Source organism: Notamacropus eugenii, chromosome 1, assembly GCF_028372415.1.
Source record: "Notamacropus eugenii isolate mMacEug1 chromosome 1, mMacEug1.pri_v2, whole genome shotgun sequence".
In the NCBI taxonomy this organism is placed as follows: Eukaryota; Metazoa; Chordata; class Mammalia; order Diprotodontia; family Macropodidae; genus Notamacropus; species Notamacropus eugenii.
The window spans coordinates 723,620,708-723,636,833 of record NC_092872.1 but is presented as its reverse complement, the minus strand read 5'-3'; the positions used below and the strand labels follow the sequence as shown (position 1 = coordinate 723,636,833).

At 41.1% G+C, this 16,126-nt stretch overlaps 1 protein-coding gene across 1 annotated transcript in view; it reads left to right on the top strand.

Annotated features, from left to right (window-relative positions):
- The window catches only part of LOC140521639 (uncharacterized), a 264,697-nt gene that overhangs the window by 229,216 nt on the left and 19,355 nt on the right, over positions 1-16,126 (top strand). The window lies entirely within an intron of this gene.

The window sequence follows — 16,126 nt, the reverse complement described above, 5'->3', positions numbered from 1 at the left end:
AGGAGCGGGGGGGTTGGAGGCCCTGAGCTCTCCCTCAAGCCCTGGCGGCTTCCAGGCAAGAGGAGCAGGACACGTGGGGGCCCTGGGCAGCAGGAGAGGTCGAGAGGGCACTGGCCGCCAGCTTGGACCGAGAAAAGCCAGGCCCTGTGTGGTGTCCGTGGACAATGATGACGGAGGAGGGGAGAAGGTGAAGATGATGGAATGCTAAAAATCCAAGGAACATCCACCATAGTCCTTACAAGATGTTAGACATCGGGTGCTGAGAACAGCAGGCCTTGCGTATTGCTGGGTGCTGGCAATTAGCTTTAGCTCTTCCTCAAAATTCTCACCACCTGGCCCTCCCATCCCGCAAAGGAAACAGTTGTCACTGGGGGGCACAGATGGGGCCTGTTCCTAAAAGGTTTTGAGCGTGAATGCCCCATGGATCAGTAAGATTACCTGCCAGTATTCCAGGTAAAAAAGACACTTGCACAAGATCAACACGATTGTTACAGCTAGAGGGAGATGTAGCATCCTTTGTCAACTGAGAAGTGAAAGTCAAGTAGGGAGAGGCTGTAAGGAGAGTGGAAGGAAGAAAGTAGTCATAGGTGTGAGTCGGGAGTGTTCCCTCAGGACAAGTGGTGCAGCTGGAAGAAGCGAAGGTACGGGAGCATTCATCACTGTAAACATCCTTGCAGGTGGAACAAGTCAGGAGACCAGCAGAGACATTTACAAGCCTTCCCTTAACAGGGGTCTTTACCTGTACAAGTTACTGTACAGCTTCTCTCCCAGGCATGGAAGTAATAACCTGTTGAAAAAGAAGGTGTGGAGGTGGATAAATTTGTCCATAAGGGAATGGTCAGTACTAAAGGAGTGGTAAAATCCTCTGAGTTGGTCACATTAGGGAGTAAGGTTCTTGCAAAAACAATCCTCTTGCAAAGGTGAGGATTGCCCTGTGGGTGAGGATGACACTCTCAGCAATCCTGGGCTCCCCTTCTGTCCGCAAAATTTCCCAGTTTAAATACTTATCTTCTCACTTTCGAAGAGCAAGGGAGTTCAGGAAATCAGGCAGAAGAAGGAAGAGAGCTACAGCTAACATCGTTAGCACAAACAAAATGATTCCAGGCAGGAGAGAGAAAGCAATTGCTCAAAAGGAAATAAAAGATAATTATAATAAGGCTAAAACACAGAAAGAGAAGAGCACATATGGTTTCACTGCTTTACATTTACCTGTTCTTCAGAGGGGATTGGGGTCCTTCAAAATAGTAGTCTTTTGGTTCACAGTAATACTCCAGATGCCCTGGAGGGAAGCAAGAGTTGATGCTGGTTTTATTTTAGAGTCATGAGTCCAATTAGGGAGACTTTCAAGTTTTACCTCAGTTGGGATGGTGAGAATGATTCGATGGGGCCCCTAGATGTGACATCTAGCTGCTCTCCTTTCTGGGCTTTCCAGGATTTGAGATATACCCGATCTCCAGGTTGTGCAGGAGTAGGGTGATTTACACCCACATTTAGGGAGGTATTTGTTGGCATATTCTGATAGTACATTCCAGACTACACCTAGCTGAGTTACAAATTGGGTAATCAAATGTTAAGGGTCTACTAGGCTATCAGATGTCAGAAAAGGCCTCTCATATTGAAGTACAAAGGGGCTCAGCTTAATGTTTTCTTCACGTGAAATATGAAGTCTGAGTAACCCAACTGGGAGGTTAGTGACCTAATCCTTACAAGTCTCTACACACAACTTAGTCAAGACTCATTTGATGGTGTGATTCATTTTCTCTGCTTTCCCTGAGGATTGTAGTTGTCAGGCAGAGTGAAGGTGATAAGTAACTTGAAGTGCCTCTGCCACAGCTTGAGTTATTTGTGAAATGAACACAGGGCCATTGTCACTCTTTAGAGAGCTGGGCAGGCCAAGCCGAGGGATAATTTAACAGGAACTTAGATACCTCCTGAGCCCTTTCTGTTCTACAAGGAAAGGCTTCAATTCAATTTATGTCAACAAAGACTAAAAGCAATTTGAATCCTCTGTGTGGGGCCATAGTTGTAAAATCTATTTGCCATTCTTCTCCTGGGTAGGTACCTCTCCTCTGGACAGGTTTTAAAAGAGGATATAGTCTAATTTCTCCTTCAGGATTTACCTGGGCACAGGTTGGGCAAACTCAGCAAATGACCAAATACTTTTACCCAGCTTGTGACCTATGAAAAGGGGCTTCATTAGGGACTGAAGGACATTCTTACCCAGGTGTGGGGCCTGATGTAACCCAGACTGTAATTTCCACTAACTCTCTCCTGGGCTAAGGAGTTGACCTGTGAGTGTCCTGTAGCATCTTTTAGGAAGAGAGGGTATATCCCTTCTCTTTAGCCAGGGCCTGTTCTTGAGGGCTATAGGAAAGGCTATAAGAGTTGGGGATCTGTGGGAGTAATGGTGCCATCATGGTTAACTGGCAGGCAGCCTCTTTGCTGCAATGTCTGCCAGGCACTTCCCCACAGCTTGATCCATTTCTACTCTCTGGTGGCCCCTGTAGTATACAACAGCAACCTCACATGGTTTATGAACAGCCCAAAGAAGCTGTAAAATCTCCTTGGCATGTTTGATAGGAGAATTCTTTGCTGTCAGATATCCTCTTTCTTTCCATATTGCTCCATGAGCATGTATGGCATGGAAGGCATATTTAGAATCAGTAAAAACATTCACCTGTTTTTCCCCCATTTCTAATGCTCTGGTGAGTGCTATTAATTCTTACTTTTGAGTAGAGGTCCCAGGGGGCAGAGGTTTGGCTTCTGTGGTGCAGTATGAACTAACTACTTCATACCCTGCCCTTCTAGAAAAGCTTATTCTAGAAAGCTGGACCCATCTGTGTACCATTCCTCATCAGGGTTAGAAAGGGGGACATCTTTAAGATTAGGTCAACTTGAGTAAATTGAGTCTAATGTGTCCTCAAAATCATGGACAAAGCCATCTGTGTGGTCAGTGTCTGGAAGGAGAGTTACCATCTCTGGGAGGGTACTTAGAGGGTATGGACACAACCAGATTATCCTCAAACCTCTGGGATAAGTAACAGATCCTCTTTTTCTACTCAGTGGTACAAACAGAGAGAATGATATTAACGTCTCCTCATGATAATTCAAATTGGAGATGGATTGCTCTAAAACCCTCTACAAACTTAGTAGCATTTTCTGAATAATGATCAAGTTTTTCCTTAACCTGAGTGAGATCAGCTATTGAAAATGGACCATGCAATAACACTATTGGTATGTATCTCAAAGAGATCAAAGGAAAAGGACATAGAAGTACAAAAATGTTTATAGCAGCTCTTTTTGTAATGAAAAAGAATTGGAAATTGAGAGAATCTCCAATATTTGGCAAATAACTAAACAAAGTGTGGTATAATATTGTAATGGAATATTATCACACTTTAAGCAATGATGAGCAGGATGGTTTCAGAAAATCCTGGGAAAATTTACTGGAATTGATGGAAAGTCAAGTGAGCTGTACCAAGGTAACATTTTAAACAGTAACAATAATGTTATACAACAATCAGCTGTGAATGATTTAGCTATTCTGAGCAATACAGTGATCCAAGACAGTTTCTAAGGACTTATGATGAAAAATAAATGCTGTCTATATCCATAGAAAGAACTGATGGACTCTGAATGCAGATTGAAGCATGCTTTTAAATGTTTCCTCATTATTCAAGATTTTTTCTATTTTGTGTTTTCTTATGCAGCCTGGGTAGCATAGAAATATTCTGCCCAGTGAAAAAGGTATACTCACCTCACATTGCTTGCTTTGTTAAGGAGTAGGGAGTAAAGGGAAGGAATTTGCAACTCAAAATTTAAAAAAAGAAACAAATATTAAAAAACTGTTTTTGCCTACAATTGAGAAAAAATAAATTTTTTTTTGAAAGCCCTCTTTCATTAAATATCACTTTTCCATTCTGAATCTTTATACCCATTTTGTTGAGTAGGTTTTTCTAGATTTCAATTCTACTTACGTTGCTTTATAGAATATCGTATTTTAAGTCATAACCCTTTATTGTATGATAGGTTGTGTGATCCTGATCTGTGAGGAAGTTGATTCATTGAAGATCCCTACTCTATTCCAAACAGTGTAAATCAGCTTGGTATGATTTTAAGTTCTGTATGTTTGTCCCCAGATCTGTGAGCTGCAGCTGGTAAGACCACTTGCATAATCACAGGCCCTCTGCCTTTGTTTTTCCTTGGCATGGTAACCAAGCCCAGTGTGACAGAGGTGGCAGAATACGTGATTAAGATAATTTTCAGGGGGTGGAGTCAAGATGGTGGAGTAGAAAGATGCATATACTCTAGTGCTTCCTCCACAGCCCACAAAATACCTGTAAAAATGACTCTTGACAAATTCTAGAGCAGCAGAAGCCACAGAGCAACAGAGTGAAAGAGGTTTCCAGCCAAAGGTAATCTGGAAGGCCGATAGGAAAGGTCTGTCTTGTGGGACGTTGAGCAGAGTGGAGCCCAGCCCTGGCCATGCAGTACTGGGAGGAACCAGACCTGAACAGACCTCTGGGGCAGAATTCCCAGCAGGGAGGGTCCCAGATCCCTCAACCCACAAGCAATAAAGAAAGCTCCAAAGGTCAGTGTGAGAGGGCTTTCCTAGCTGGGCGAGAAGGGAGTGGGGTCCCCCTAGCACTGGCCCCAGGCAGAGGTGGCAGCAGCAGCAGCAGCTGGCAGCTACAGTGGCCAAGGAAGCAACCTGGGTCCATTGTCCAGGCAGCTCAGCTTAAAGCCCCTGAGGGAACTGAGCAGCTGATCTGAACCTCAGCCCTCAGTGGCAGCCCCACCCAAAGTACCTGGGGGAATTGAGCAGCTGATCTGAATCTCAGCCTTGAGCATGGTCCTGGGGGGAGGAGGAGCACTAGGACCCTCCTCTTGACAAAGGATTCAGAAGTCAAGTAACTGGCTGGGAAAGTGCCCCCAAAAGGGGAAAAAAAATAAGACCATAAAAGGTTACTTTCTTGGTGAACAGGTGTCTCCTTCCATCCTTTCAGTGAAGAAAAACAAAGCATGCTGTCAGAGGAAGGCAAGGCTTCTGCCTCCAGTACCTCCAAAATGAATATGAAATGGGTTCAAGCCATAGAAGAGCTTGAAAAGTGAGTCAGCAGCTTGCTAAAGGAGTACCAGAAAATGCTGAGGAAAATAACACCTTTAAAAATAGGCTAATTCAATTGGAAAAAGAGGTCCAAAAAGCCAATGAGGAGAAGGTGGCTTTAAAACGCAGAGTCAGCCAAATGGAAAAGAAAGTTCAAAAGCTCACTGAACAAAATAGTTCTTTAAAGGAGAGACTGGAGTTCAGGGAAGCTAATGACTATAAGATAAACCAAGAAGTTAAAAAACAAAACCAAAAGATTGAAAAAATAGGAGATAATGTGAAACATCTCATTGGAAAAACAACTGACCTGGAAAATAGATCCAGGAGAGACAATTTAAAAATTATGGGACTGCCTGAAAGCCATCATCAAAAAAGAGCCTAGACATCATCTTTCATGAAATTATCAAAGAAAACTGCCCTTACATTCTAGAACCAGAGGGCAAAATAAATACTGAAAGAATCCACTGATCACCTTCTAAAGGAGATTCAAAAAGAGAAACTCTTAGGAATATTGTGACCAAATTTCAGAGTTCCCAGGTCAAGGAGAAAATATTGCAAGCAGCTAGAAAGAAACAATTTAAGTGTTGTGGAAAAACAATCAGGTTAACACAGGATCTGGCAGCTTCTATATTAAGGGGGTGAAGGGCTTGGAATAGGATATTCCAGAAGTCAAAGGAACTAGGATTAAAACCAAGAATCACCTACCCAGAAAAACTGAGTATAATATTTCAAGGGAATAAATGATCATTCAATGATATAGAGGATTTTCAAGCATTCATGATGAAAAAACCAGAATGGAATAGAAAATTTGACTTTCAGACATAAGAATCAAGAGATGCATAAAAAGGTAAACAGGAAAAAGAAATCATAAAGAACTTTCTAAACCTGAACTGTTTACATTCCTACATGGAAAGATAATATTTGTAACTCTTGAGACTTTTCTCAGTATTTGGGTAGGTGGAGGGGTTTTATACATGCGCACACACACACATACATATATAGACAGAGTACAGGTCAAGTTGAATCAGAAGAGATGATATCCATTAAAAAAATTAAATTAAAGGATGAGAGAGGAAAATTTTGGGAGGAGAAAGGGAGAAATGAAATGGGGCAGGCTATCACTCATAAAAGAAATAAGAAAAATATTGTTCAATGGAGGAGAAAAGGGAGGAGGTGAGAGGAGAAGAGTGAAGCTTACTCTCTTCACATATGACTTAAGGAGGGAATAACATGCTCACTAAATTTGGTATGAAAATCTATCTTACACTATAGGAAAATAGGGGAGAAGGGGACAAGTGAGGTGAGGGGAAGGATAGAAGAGAGGGCAAGTGGGAGAAGGGAGTATCTACAATTAAACACTTTTGGGAAGGGACAATGTCAAATGAGAGAATAGAATAAAAGGGGGGACGGGTAGGATGGAGGGCAATATAGTTAGTCTTACACAACATGACTATTAGGGAAGCCTTTTGAAAAACAACACATTTATAGCCTGTATTGAATTGCTTGCCTTCTCAGTGGGGATGGGGAGGGAGGGAGGGAGAAAGAGAAGTTGGAACTCAAAGTATTAGAAATGAGTGTTGAGAGTTCTTATTGCATATAACTGGGAAATAAGAAATACAGGTAATGAGGTATAGAAATGTATCTTGCCCTACAAGAAAAAAGAGAAGATGGGGATAAGGAAAGTGTGGGGTGTGATAGAAGGGAGGATACATTGAGGGAAGAGGTAATCAGAATGCAAGGTGTTATGGGGTCGGGGGAGGGGAGAGATGGGGAGAAAAATTGGAACTCAAAATTTTGCGGAAATGAATGTCGATATCTAAACAAAAAAGAGAATTTTCAATTTGCTAGGATTACAAATTCTATATATTTGTCCCCAGAGCTGTGAGCTTCAGATCTTAATATCACTTGTCTGATCATAGGAAGCTACCTTGAGGCCCTCCACCTTTGTTTTTCCTTGCCATGGTAACCGAGCCCAGTGTGACAGAGGTGGAGAATACCAGCTTAAGATAATCTTGAGTGAACAGAAGAGAAACACCTACCCTGAACTGAGGAAACAACATTCTTTGAGAATGGGGGTACATGTGAGTGAAGAGATGAATAAAAAAGTAACTTCTAAAGTTAAAAAATGAAGTTTTAAAACCTCAACTCTTCTCAACTGCCCTGAATAACTTTAATAAGACCCATTTATTCAATAATTTACAAGAGTTTTTACCTAAAATGACCAACAGAGCTGTATTTTGCAATGAACTTTCTCCTTGGATTGTATGTAGTCACCTGGACTTCTTGGAATATCTGGCACTGGCACATGATATCTAGTTTGGAAACTGAAAATGCTGTTCATTGAAAATGAAAAAGTGCTAGGGACAGCCATCTCAAAATTCCATCATATTGAAAGATAGATGAAACGCTCTTCTCAACTCTTAGCGGAAAGGTCAGGGAATAAGGGGGCAGAATGCATCTTATACTCCATAAAGAGCACTGGCTATTTAGGCTGATTTTGTCTGAGATTTTTTTTCAACCAGGGTGGGGGTGGGGGTCAATGGGTTGGTCATAGGGAGAGGCAAAGTTTGTTTAAGGAGGGATGAGCGAAGGAGAGGTGACATAAAATGAAACATCCACAAATTTAATAAAAGGATCCAAATTTAGTCTAAACTCTTTTTGGTGGGAAAAACAAATAGGCATACTAGGAAGACCTCAAGGATATGACAAAGGACCTGACAATATTTAATATAAATTTTGGACTTTAATAAGGGCCAGAGTTGAATTAAGAAGAACCTGGAGCCTAATAGTCTCTGTTCTCTCTGAAGTAAACTCAGAGAATACCTTTTCCTATGTCAACAAAGCCAGATGGAGCTGACTTAACATTCCTTATGAAACCTTTAACCCAAGACACTATGGGACGTTTTCTATATCTTATGGCATGTTAATGGTAAAGAAAACACAGATATCCTGGGTCATAATTTCAATTGAAACTTTGTCAACTCTGTTAAAAATGCCATTTCCTGTGTCAGCAATTTTGAATACCTGTTTAGGACAGGATGCCTCCCACCAGAGTGGTGGGATTTTCTCCTTATCATGTGTCACAGAAACATGCTACATAGAGGAAATCCACACAGCCTGGAATCATAAATTTTAACTGACACTACATTGTTAATTGTCTTGTCTCACTAAATTTGCAATTTGTTCAACTAAGAAAGTTCTTTTCTCATGATAAAATGTATTTAAGCCTGACCATTCTTCCATCAGGCAGTCAGAAATTGATTCTGGCTCCATGGATCCATGTAATGGTGACTTGAAAGGGAATAATAAAAAGGTATGCATTTAGCCTGTTGCCTTTCCTTTAACCAAACTCAGGTTGACCATTGAAGGATATTTTATATTATGGGTCACAGAGACAGACGTCAGAAAAATGTCTCATTTGACTCACTCCCTGCTTAGGAAATGAGAACACATTGTGCATGGTGAAACATACACTGAGGTTTAACGGAAAACCTCGGATTTGAAGCAGAAGAGAGGGGAAAATACATTCTCAAGAATAACAAATTAAGAAGTTAGGTACCTAGCATCCTAAGCAAAGATCTTTTTACTAGAAACAGTGCAAGTACTCTATCTTTTGGCTACAAAAAGATGAGGAATATATCGCTTTTGCATCCCAAAGAATGACTGTTAAAATCTTGAAAGTTCCCATAGTATATATCACTACTCCAAAGGGATAGAGATCAAGTTTCTATAGTTCTCCAGCATCACATCCCTGTACAACTTTTTCTGAAATGAATTCAATTGAATATCACTGATTATGGAAACATCAAAAATAGTTATGCTTACCCAGGTATAGCTCTATTATGAAGCTTGAATGTAAAATACTTGCTGATAGGAATTGTCTTATTTATTGGTAATCCAGAACAGTGCCTGGTGAGTAAAATTGGTCTATAAGCTCCCTGAGGGCAAGGGCTATTTTAGCCATCCTTTGTATCCTCAGTATTTAGCACAGTGCCTCTCAGTTTGTAAGTGCTTAATAAATGCTTATTGTTGTTAATGGCTCCAGTGATATCCATTTTAAATGTGGTCTTTTATCATGGCCCCCCCTAGCTTCTACTTCTGCCCCTTGAGCTCACGCAGCAGTATGCACAATCCCTTTTCTACTTGCTAAAATAAAGCAGTGAAAATGAAAAAAGTGAAGGTAACTATCCTGTGACCCTAAATACTACCTTTTCTCTATAATCCTTCTATGCTGCAGATAAGTTTATAGACAAAAACATTCTAAAGAGCAATCACTGGGGGAACAAAGAACTGGAAACAAATTGAATTTTCAAAAACAAAGAATGAATACAATGAACTATTATTACACATTAAGAAATGACAAATATGAAGGATCCTGAGAAGCATTGGAAGGTGTGTACTAGTTGATGCAATGTGAAGTACAGCCAAGAGAACATTATATGCAAAAGCTACAAATATATAAATTAAAAACAACAAAAAGAGATGTTGAACTCTGAATATTTGAAAAACATGTTACCACTTCGCATAACAGGGAAAATGGAGAGCATTAGAAAAGAATGTTTTCTTCTCTCTCAAGTAGAGATATAATGTCTGTATTTGTGTAACTATATCTCTTTGGCATGAAGAAGGGTAATGTTTGGAGAGTATGGGAAAGAAGTCATTTTTCTAGAAATAACTGTGGTGAAATAGCGCAAAGCATCATAGAAAAGGTAAAATGGCCTTTTCTAATTGTTCCCTAACCGTTTGTTTACCAACGTAGTCTAGGAATGTGACAGAATTCAAAATCACTGGCATGGACTTAAGAGAATCCAGCATCTCTTTTTAAAAATTTAGCAAATGTCCCTTTTTCCAGTCCTGTGGCACCTGCCCTGTTCTCCAAAATCTCTCAGGGACAAGTGATTGGCTAAGCAATCAAACATATTATAAACTTCTTTCAGAAGAACTGGATCCTCCCTTACTCCTTTTACTTAGGTTATCCACTTCCTGTTGAGAACTTGGGGGATCTTATTCCCAGTTCAAAGGTCATCATTTTTCACAGAGAATACTAAAGTCAAGCAAGAGTTTCATTGTTTAAGCTTTCTCACAGGTATTCTTCCTTATCTCCACCATCCCATCCGCCATTAAACATGTTCCTCACTATTCTCTGATCTCTTGCTTGCCTCCAAACTAGGTTTTAAAAACCTTATGGTAACATTTATGACCAGAATCAATTCTTTAGGGCTTTATTGTCTCTCCATCATTTTTTATGCTGCTCTATTTCTGTTTTATTCATCCTCAGTTAATGACACTCACAAACATTTTTATTATCATGATTAGTTATGCTTACAGTAAATCACTGAGAATTACAGCTGTGAGAAGATGACAGAATAAGACAGGAAATACCAGGCTCTCCTAAATTCTCCCTAAAACAAGGTAAAATATTGCCTCAAAGTGAACTTTGAGTGCCAAAAATAATGAAAAGTCAAAGTAAAGCAGGGCAATTTAGAAGGACATTAGGAAAGTGCTGACCTCATGGGCCAGAAGTTTGGCCCAACTGAGCACTAAAAACCTATAGGCAGACTCTGCTGAATCAAGAACTGTGTCAAGTCCCTGGGCTTCAGCAAATTTCACCTTATGGACCATGACTCACACTGTGTATCCTGAGTGGGGAGTCATACCTCCTTCCCTCTTTCATGCTCTGCTAGAGAGAAAAGGGAGAAGAGACTGCACAGAGTACCAGCAAAAGGAGATAGGAACATGTAAGAGTCCTAGTTCAATGGACAGAGAATGTGGCAGAATCTTTATCTCATAAAGGTAATGGGAGAAAATGCTAAGCTAACATAGTAAGGGAATTGGAGGTAGTGGGAGAAATGTTCAAGCAGTATAGCTCCTTTGACCTTGACCTATATTGATGCAGTACCTCAGATGTTTGTTCGTTTGAACTATTTGTGCCCAACATGTGCTAGAGCCTTCTGAGAGGGTACTGGTCTGATCAGCCACTGTCAGGTACACTGTAAATTGACCCTAACAGAGTGATGTCATTTTGGTCCTCTCTGAGCACAAAGGACGACACCCATTGTACTGATTCCATCCCTAATTTACGAGGCTATTCCAGTGTCTTGTTCAGGAGAATCTTCAAGTCAGGTCAGACTGAAGACTCTTCAGCTTAGTCAGATGGTGCCTTAGCTTTTGGAAGGAGTACCTAGGGGCAATGCAATATTTCATGGCAGAACCTTGATGGTGAGCCATGGGGTTGGAGGGATTAGCAGATCTAATGATTTCTGTACAGTTGTCCCACCATCCTGATTTTTGGCTTTGCAGAGATTTCTCTGTGACCCAAGAAATCCAGAGGACATCTTCTTTTGGCCCAGAGATTTCTCCTTTCCACTTCTTAAAAAAACCCAAATTATAAGAACAAATAATAACATTGTTCTCTCACCCACAACAGAAGTCTCTGAGCCCTGATGTAATTGATTCCTGACCTTACTTGACTCACTGGTTTGTGTCATCTCAAAAGAAAAGAGCCTTCTAACCCACAGCTCTGTGGAACCTTGGACATGTTACCTTAGCTATGTGAGCTCTTCATCTGTAAAAAAAGAACAAAAAAAACTTTATTAGATGATCCCTAAAGATCTTTTATTGGAAGAAAGGACGCTCACTGATGGGGTCTAGGAGAGTTGAGTTAAACTCTCCCATTCAAACAATAATAACAAGGCCTGTTTTGAGAAAAGGAAGTATTATATAGCATACTTGGAGCAGTTTAAGTTAAGTTTCCTCCCATTTGGGACACACTTAAGGACACTATGCAGCATGGAAAATATTTAAAAAAAAAAAAAACAACCCAGCATTGGCAGAGGAACTCCTGATATCTCAGGGAACCAACTTTTTGATTGTTTTACATTCCCTTACATGATGCTTCTACCTGCTTTTACTTTTTTTTAACTTCATTTTGCTAAATAGGGAGTGTCACTTAATTCTGCTTCAGTTTATTTAAAAATCTGTAAAACAGAAATAATAATAGCACCTACCTACCAAGGTTTTTGTGAGGTTATGATGAGATGACTACATTACTAGGAATGCTGTCTATTTTTATGGACAATCAGTTTTTGAATCAAAACATCTAACAGTTTTCAGATAATGGGCCATGAGGCTAGTGGCCACATTCCCATTTGGTTCTGTGGTTTGGGCTCTCATCTAATTTCCTGCTGCACAAGTCTCTCAGGAGGAAAAAAGGATTAGTCTTGCTTTGTTTGACTCAAAGGGAGAACTGTGGGCAATGAGGATAAGTTTCAAGGAGGCAATTTAGGCTCAATGTCAGAACAAACTTCCTCACTATTAAAGATTTGCGGAATTGGGAGCCAAGATGGCGGAGTAGAAAGACGCACATACACATAGCTCCGAACCCACAACCCATAGAACATCTACAAAAAAGTAACTCACGGCGAATTCTGCACCCAGAGGCCACAGAACATTGGAGCGAGGGAGATTTCTGTTCGAGAGACCTGCAAACCCATCGCAACAGGTCCTTCGTGCCGCGGACTGGGCGCCGGGACTGGGAGCTGAGTGCAGCCCTGCCACCACCGCAGCACCGAGAGGGAAAGATCCAAGTGGGCTTCAGGGATGGGATCTCCAGCGGCCGCACAAGTACCTCCACCCACAGGTGACGGGGGTCTGTGAGAGAGTCCCTTTGGTGGGTCGAGGGGGGAGTGGGGTGCCCCCATGGCTCGGGCCCCCTCGGGAGGCAACAGCAGAGACAGGAGCAGACCAAGGCTCCCCAAGCAGGCAGGAGCCCGGATCCATTGTTGAAGGTCTCTGCATAAACCCCCTGAGGGAACTGAGCCTGTGAGGCGGCCCTGCCCCCATCCAAGCAGCTGAACTTAATCACAAACTGAATAGCAGCCCTGCCCCCGCCAAAAGCCCTGAGGCTGGCAAGCAGCATTTGAATCTCAAACCCCAAGCGCTGGCTGGGAGGATCCAGAGGCAAAGTGGGTGTGAAGAGAATATTCAGAAGTCAAATCACTGGCTGGGAAAATGCCCAGAAAAGGGAAAAGAAATAAGACTATAGAAGGTTACTTTCTTGGGGAACAGGCATTTCCTCCCTCCCTTTCTGATGAGGAAGAACAATGCTTACCATCTGGCAAAGACACAGAAGTCAAGGCCTCTATATCCCAGCCCACTCAATGGGCTCAGGCCATAGAAGGGCTCATAGAAAATCAAGTTAGAGAGGTGGAAGAAAAGCTGGGAAGAAAAATGAGAGACATGCAGTCAAAGCATGAACAGGAGATCAGCTCCCTGCTAAAGGAGACCCAAAAAAATGCTGAAGAAAATAACACCTTGAAAAATAGGCTAACTCAATTGGCAAAAGAGGTTCAAGAAGCCAATGAGGAGAAGAATGCTTTCAAAAGCAGAATTAGCCAAATGGAAAAGGAGGTTCAAAAGCTCACTGAAGAAAATAATTCTTTCAAAATTAGAATGGAACAGATGGAGGCTAATGACTTTATGAGAAACCAAGAAATCACAAAACAAAACCAAAAGAATGAAAAAATGGAAGATAATGTGAAATATCTCATTGGAAAAACAACTGACTTGGAGAATAGATCCAGGAGAGACAATTTAAAAATTATGGGCCTACCTGAAAGCCAGGATCAAAAACAGAGCCTCAACATCATCTTTCATGAAATTATCAAGGAAAACTGCCCTGAGATTCTAGAACCAGAGGGCAAAATAAATATTCAAGGAATCCACAGATCACCGCTTGAAAGAGATCCAAAAAGAGAAACTCCTAGGAACATTGTGGCCAAATTCCAGAGTTCCCAGATCAAGGAGAAAATATTGCAAGCAGTTAGAAAGAAACAATTCAAGTATTGTGGAAATACAATCAGGATAACACAAGATCTAGCAGCTTCCACATTAAGGGATCGAAGGGTGTGGAATAGGATATTCCAGAAGTCAAAGGAGCTAGGACTAAAACCAAGAATCACCTACCCAGCAAAACTGAATATAATACTTCAGGGGAAAAATTGGTCTTTCAATGAAATAGAGGACTTTCAAGCATTCTTGATGAAAAGACCAGAGCTGAAAAGAAAATTTGACTTTCAAACACAAGAATGAAGAGAAGCATGAAAAAGTAAATAGCAAAGAGAAGTCATAAGCGACTTTACAAAAGTTGAACTGTTTACATTCCTACATGGAAAGACAGTATTTGTAACTCTTGAAACTGTTCAGCATCTGGGTACAGGGTGGGATAACACACACACACATGCACACGCACACACACACACACATAGAGACAGAGTGCACAGGAGGGGATCATATCTTTAAAAAAAAATGAAATCAAGCAGTGAGAGAGAAATATATTGGGAGAAGAAAGGGAGAAATGGAATGGGGCAAATTATCTCTCATAAAAGAGGCAAGCAAAAGACTTTTTAGTGAAGGGAAAAAGAGGGGAGGTGAGAGAAAAACATGAAGTTTACTCCCATCACATTCCACTAAAGGAAGGAATAAAATGCACAGTCATTTTGGTATGAAAACCTATCTTACAATACAGGAAAGTGGGGGATAAGGGGATAAGCAGGGTGGGGGGATGATGGAAGGGAGGGCACGGGGAGGAGGGAGCAATTTGAGGTCAACACTCATGGGGAGGGTCAGGATCAAAAGAGAGAACAGAAGTAATGGGGGACAGGATAGGATGGAGGGAAATATAATTAGTTCTTACACAACACTACTATTATGGAAGTCATTTGCAAAACTACACAGATCTGGCCTATATTGAATTGCTTGCCTTCCAAAGGGAAGGGGTGGGGAAGGAGGGGGGGCAGATTGGCAGACAGGGGCAATTAGAACGCTCGGTGTTTTGGGGTGGGGGGAGGGGACAAAAGGGGAGAAAATTTGGAACCCAAAATTTTGTGAAAATGAATGTTAAAAGTTAAATAAATTAATAATAAAAAAAAAGATTTGCGGAAAAGGGATAGATTGCCAATTTCAATGAGGATGTTGCCTGATACTTGCATTTTGTGTACCCTGCCCACTTCCTATACTATCATTTATAGGAAATTCTCAAACAAGAGAGGAAGAAAGTCCCATAGCATCAAGGCCATTAATGTTTTTAAACTATCATCTCAAAAATAAAGTACCACCCTCCTCAATTAGAACAGAATGACATTGTGCTCCATACATCGAACAGGTATGCCAGAGTAGGGCCAAGACCCCAGTGTCCACTAAGGCCCTAAAAAACTTTCCTGTGAGCAAATCCAGAAGCAACGCTGCTGTCATACATGTTGGGGTGAAGGACAGATGATGTGTTAGCTGAACCTCACTGCTTAGGCAGCCAGAAAGTGCTTTGTTTAAGGTTAGAGCACTGTGGGATGGACACCATTACTATACTGACACTAGGTAGTGTCATCAGACTCTATATATGAGGGTGTAGTCAGTGTAACCACTGCCACTGACCACAGCTAGGACCTTAGAGGCACTTTTGTACTTGCAATCGATAAAGAACCCGAGTGGCTATCCTGGCTTATTTTGGTACCAGTTTAGATAGTTACCAGTGCTTGAACTGGCCTTATATCTGATGGCAGTGGGGACACTGCCAAGGAGACTAGAGACTTGAGTTAGCACATGGCCCTCCAGTAACCTGAAATCCCCAAGAAATCATAAAAATACAGAGAAGTCAGTTGAACCTTGAAATATATAACCAGCTCTTGTATTCCTAAAAGAACATAAAATGCTAGCCAATGTTCAGAAGGAACTTTCTAGTTTACATTACACAGAATATCCCAGAAGTCTCATTGCATCTGAGTGTTATGAAATCTTAAATTGTACTATGTTTTATTTTCCTTGGAGAATAGAATCTCCTGATTATGAAAATGGGAGAAATTAAGAAGTATGCAAAGTAGCTAGAGGACTGGTGCAAAGAACCTAAAATAGTGAAACTAATGATCTCTCTCCGAGGATTAACCACAGACACAGCGCAATGTTAATTGAGTTAACAAAAATAACAGTTAACAAAAATCTCCTGCCTTCTCTGGCTTGAACTTTTCT